This window comes from Poromitra crassiceps (assembly GCF_964638095.1).
Source record: "Poromitra crassiceps genome assembly, chromosome: 7".
Classification (NCBI taxonomy): domain Eukaryota; kingdom Metazoa; phylum Chordata; class Actinopteri; order Beryciformes; family Melamphaidae; genus Poromitra; species Poromitra crassiceps.
In genome coordinates, this window is record NC_139628.1 from 14,197,333 (window position 1) to 14,203,332 (window position 6,000).

The following is a 6,000-nucleotide window of genomic DNA, read 5'->3' on the forward strand; positions in this document are numbered from 1 at the left end:
TGTGTGGAGCTGCCAGCAGCTGAGGGACAGCCAGTGGACAGGAGAGCCGTCCACATCTGGCTGAATTAGCTAGCTTAGTGATTGTTTTTATTTTATTGCTTTTACTGCTTTTTATTGCTTTGATTTAATCTTTTATTTTATCGTATTTTACTTAGGTCACAGTTTTGTGACCTATAATTAATGAGTAACAAAATTGTTTTTGCTTATTGCTTATATTATATTAATATTTTATTCTATTCTATCTTATTCTATTATATTTTATTCCTTTTTGCTTTGTTTTGTTTTTCACTCTCTTCTGAAGATTTCAAAATAACAACGGTTATTTACAGATTCTGTGAATTTTTGTTAATATGCTGTAATTGCTCACTATTTTGCACTATCACCATTTAACTGCCTGTTTATTACAGTTCTGTTATTATTCTGAATAGATCCCGGTCAACAATGGTCTTCTATTGTACTCTATACTATCACATTCCATTTAATTTTCTTTTATCTTCCTCTTTGAATATCTTCAGATTTGGTGATTTATGTTACTGGGTAACAAAATGTCTTGTTTTCTGTTTTTGATTCTTTGTAACTGCTAAGTGTTGCTAATGTATGCTTTGGCAATGTAAGATGCACCTTATCATGCCAATAAAGCCCTTTGAATTGAATTGAATTGAATTGAGAGAGAGAGAGAGAGAGAGAGAGAGAGAGAGAGAGAGAGGACTTAACCAGGAAATGAACACTGAGGGCAGAGAGAGAGAGCCTGTCTGGAGGCTTGCAGGCTGTTTTACTGGCCTGTCTAACAGCCTGTCTGTCTGTCTGGAGGCTTGCAGGCTGTTTTACTGACCTGTCTAACAGTCTGTCTGTCTGTCTGTCTGTCTGTCTGGAGGCTTGCAGGCTGTTTTACTGGCCTGTCTAACAGCCTGTCTGTCTGTCTGTCTGTCTGTCTGTCTGTCTGGAGGCTTGCAGGCTGTTTTACTGACCTGTCTAACAGCCTGTCTACCTGGCTGTCTGTCTGGAGGCTTGCAGGCTGTTTTACTGACCTGTCTAACAGTCTGTCTGTCTGGACACTTGCCCAGCGGTGGAGCGGGATTTGATCCACTGACCTCCCGCTTGCAAAGCGCACACGCTAACGATGATGCCAAGAGAGCTGAGCTCCCTGTAGGCAACCTTCCTACAATGTTTTGGGGTGCCAGTGGGCATGGAAAGTTACATTACATGTGTGTCACATAGTCAGATAACATAACATCATTTATTTTCATATTAAACTGCCTTCATGTGTTGTTGGAAACATTGAAATTATAACCCCCCGAAATGCAGAGATGTGATTGTTTATTATTGTTTGGCATTTGTAAGTAAAAGCCTTTACATACTTGTGCATCAAACCCCTCGCCGAATGTGCCGAGGCTGGTGAGCCTCCAGGCACAGCTGCTCCTCAAAAATGTGACTCGACGCAGCTGACGCAAAGACCGCAAGTATAATACAATATAGATGGGACATTAACAGGAGAGAGTGAAAGGTATTACCAAGTAGCCTATATGCACTATACATTCTCTCCTGGGCTAACTTCTAGTAATTGAAATCCTAGTGAGATCACACAATTTACTCATAGCTGAGGACTCCCGTGAGCCCTCATCAAGCTGACATTTGAGAATAGACCTGCTGCCGCCGGCAACGCTCCAAGTCGAGGCTACCGCACAAGCATGTTTTCCACTTTATTCCTACTGTTCTGTTAATCCTATTTTTACTCATAGTTGCTTTTACTTGAAGTGTGTTTTAAATAAGTCAAAACATCAATTACATGCAACACACACACACACACACGCACACACACAAGTCGGGAGTTTACGAGGAGGCCGTGAAGGCAGCAGCACAACTGTAGCGGGAAAGCGGCTCGTCACGTGACGGGAGCAGAGCATCCAACATGGCGGGGGTGATATTTTTTTTCCATGATGGCGAAGGCAAGACCCGCCCATCTCTGCCTCACAACACTTTAAGACAGTTGACTCTGTCTTGTAGACATCACAGTCTCAATAAATGCACCAATGCCTCATGCTTGTTGTGTTGATAAATTTGACCAAATTGACTAAAACTAAAGATATGTTCTTTATATTTTACTTTTAGTTCACATCATTTCAGTTAGTTTTTTTTCTAAAGTCTAGTTTTTGTTTTATTTATTTACTTTTTATTTCAGTTAACTAAAATGATTTTTTTCCACACCTATTGTTACTTTTAGTTAACAATAGACAACAATAGAGAGCCGCGGGAATGAGTCCGGAAGTATACTTCCGGGTTCGTAAGAGGAAAAGTCTATGGGATTTAACATGGGGGTTTCGCTTAAATGCATAAAATAAGGTCTGTGATTAACACAAGTTTATCGGAACGCAAATTTGGGTTTAGCAGGATAATCTTCACAAACATGAATAACTTTTATGACTTTTGGAATGTAAATGTGTGTTTTTTAAATGTGATTTTGAGAAAACAGTTCAAAAGGGATAAAAGTTATTCACGTTTGTGAAGATTATCCTGCTGAACCCAAATTTGCGTTCCCATAAACTTTTGTTAATCACAGACGTTATTTTATGCATTTAAATGAAATCACCATTCTAAAACCCCATAGACTTTTCCACTGACAAACCAAATGGCGGCGATTTCTGGATAACCCCTACAAAAATACATCATCCCTGCGGTATTCTATACTCCTACAGTATTTCTATGATGACATCACCGACAAGAGATCCAAGACAGCCAATCACAGTTTCATGAAGCATGACATCATCCAGAGCAACAGGGTCAACCCCGCCCATTCTCTTAGCTTAAGAGTTCTCCTCCTTCCTTAGTCAAAGTTGCTCTCAGTAGCTTTGTGAACAGGTTTTAAGAGGAAACTTTTAACTAGGAACTTTTAGTGCTATTTAGGAGGCCTCCTAGTGATAAGATAAAATGTGTTGTGAATACGGGCCCTGATCTATTCTAGAGGCAGCTTCTACTACTATACTCCTGCTCCTACAGCCCCAGTGCAGCAGGTAGAACTCTGGCTCCCTCTGCTGGTCTGAGCTTCACACTCACAAGGTTTGATGGAAGTTTGACTGCAGACTACATTTTGAGGAAAGTGATGCCTACACCGACATTACTACTACTTCCTAATTACTGTACTACTACTCGATTAAACGATTTTCAGACGGCAGCCCGTCTTTATTGTCACACAACACACTACAACACATGCATGCGGCCACTACACACACTCATGCTGATGGTGGCCGGTGAAATATGTCCTCTGCATTTGACCCATCCAGGCTTGTCCTTTCCTCCAGGGGGCAGGCCAGGAGCAGTGGTCGCTTTCTCGTACAGCGCCCGGGGACCAACTTCGGATGTTGTCGTCACTGGTCGGATGACGATGACGATCTGATCTTCTGCATGTTTTTAATGGGGGGGTTATGTACGGAGGAACCCCCTGGGGGGAGCACGGGGAGAACATGCAAACTCCACACAGACAGAAAGGCCCTTACGACGAGATACCCCACCTGGGCAGTAGGCACTGAAGATATGGGGGGGAACACAACCACAGCGCCCACAGTGTCCCAGGCGAGAATCGAACTCAGGACCTTCTGACTGTGAGGCGACAGCTCTACCACTGAGCCACCGTGCCCCCACTCCAGTACTACTGTACAATTATTACTTCACAGACTGGATTTGAAGACTTTGGCCAGTGACTCGACTGGGCCATGTGCCCCCCACCACCAAAACAAAGTGTAGGGGGGTTCATACTGGTTCATACAGACAATTTTATTCAAATCTAATTTTCTTTCAAGGACTTTTTCCAGCACTGTTCTTCTGTTCATAAGAAACATTTCCCTAAACACAGGTTCATATGCTTTTAAATCATCTTTCCCAAAATACATTGTTTCTGTTTTGTCTTACATTCTGTCAAACACTCCACACATTTGATTTATGTCAAGTTATTTGTGCATTTCAAGCTCTTTTCTGCACCTCCCCACATAACAGACTTAATTTTACTAAGTACTTACATTTTGAAAGCACTTTAAGGACCTTGTATGAAGCCTGAAAAAAGGTGAACAATAATCAGACATTTGAAAGCCAATACATTTATTGATCCACTGATTTGTCTGTTCATGGTTTAAAAAAGCGACTCCATAGAACACAGCCAGCATTTCTCTTCAGATACAAATCTGTAGAATTTACACACACACACACACACACACACACACACACACACACACACACACACACACACACACACACACACACACACACACACACACACACACACACACACCTTAAATAGCAGCTTCTGTACAGCCAACACAAGAGAAAGACAATGTCAAATCTTAACTTCAAACAATAGAAACACAAAATGTTATTTAAAAAGGTAGCACATGCACGTCTTGACTCATTAAAGGGGGAATTCACTGAAACTGAGAACAACAGATTGTTATTCAAAAGTAGACAAAGGAAAAAGAAAACAATGCATCGCTTGAAACAGAAGATTTGAAGAATGTTGGACAGTTTCTCGTACCGATAAAAAGCATCGATGAATATGAAGGAAACTTATGTGGGTAAGAACTGCTCTATAGGGATCGATAACATATCTTACTGTCATTATTGATCATGTTTTATACAGGTGAAGGAGCAGGACTGTCCACACTATTCAACTTCAACCACAATCTGAGAAGATCCCAGAACATTTTCCAACATCCAAGAAGATATGTATAACTCTAAACTTATTCACCTTATGTAGCCACGCCCATTTGAGACGGTTGTGTGGTCGTGTGACGACTTCCGGCTAAAGAAAAAGAAAAAGAAAAAGGCCGGCTGCTCCAATATCATCTAACTCTGAATGAACTAATACTTTAGCCAATTGTATGTAACATACCAAATAAAAGCAAACGGCAATGTCTAAGAATGCAACGCCATGTAACTGGCTCGTTAATTCTCGCATTCCAGGGAATTACGTTAACGTCTGCGGGTCTTATAGACGTAAGTGGCTCGAGCGCTCGGAGGAGAGAAAACTTTCTGAAGCTTTCTTTGTTGGAGTCCAGGTATGTTTTACAAGAAAGTGCTCGTCATTGTCGACGCTAACGTTATCTGACCTGGCTAACAGTGGATACTCCGCTTGCTTGCTGTGTACCGAGCTCAAAGTAGTAGGCTATGTTCTTTGTTTTACCCCTGCACTGTCCGCTCCAAAAACAACTCTCTTCTTCTGACGTTCTTTTGTATTTCGCACCGTGACCGCCGGAAGTGTTAACACGACCCGGAATAATTTGGCCCACTGCAGCGTATGAACATAAGGTGAATAGGTACAACTTAAATGTATAAGTCAAAACATCCCAGTTTTCAGTCGTAATGGAAGCTTCTGTAAATATAACAGGCTTAAAAAAGCACACATACAGACACACACACACACACGAAATATAGAAAAAGGCTGCACACACGCACACAAATTCACATTATGAGATACAGTAGCCTAGTCCTACTGCTGCACCTCATATCCCTGTTTTCACAATGCCTGAAGAAAGAAAGAAAGAAAGAAAGAAAGAAAGAAAGAAAGAAAGAAAGAAAGAAAGAAAGAAAGAAAGAAAGAAAGATCTCGATTCCCTGTTTTTCTCACTGCCTTAATTTGTAAAGGAACAAAACACGACAGATGAAACAGCCTCCAATGTTCCGGGTTCATCCTAACTTCAGTGGCCTGGCACCAAAGATCAGCCAATAGCAGATGGACGTTTTGTTTTGATCTTTAGATGTTAGACTTGATACAGATTTGGCTTTGGTGTTTAGTTCCTCGCCCTATATGGATTTTGCAGCACGGATCCAGACTAGGGATGTTCATTGTCAAAATTTTCCAAAATCGATAATCGGTCAAAATTAACGATCAATTATCGATTATGGATCATATTAATACTTACCGGTAGATTTTTTTTTTTTTACAAAATGAATGCCTATGGCAGAAAATACGAAAGACAACGTGTTCTCCTCAATGAACTCTTTATTTCAATGTGT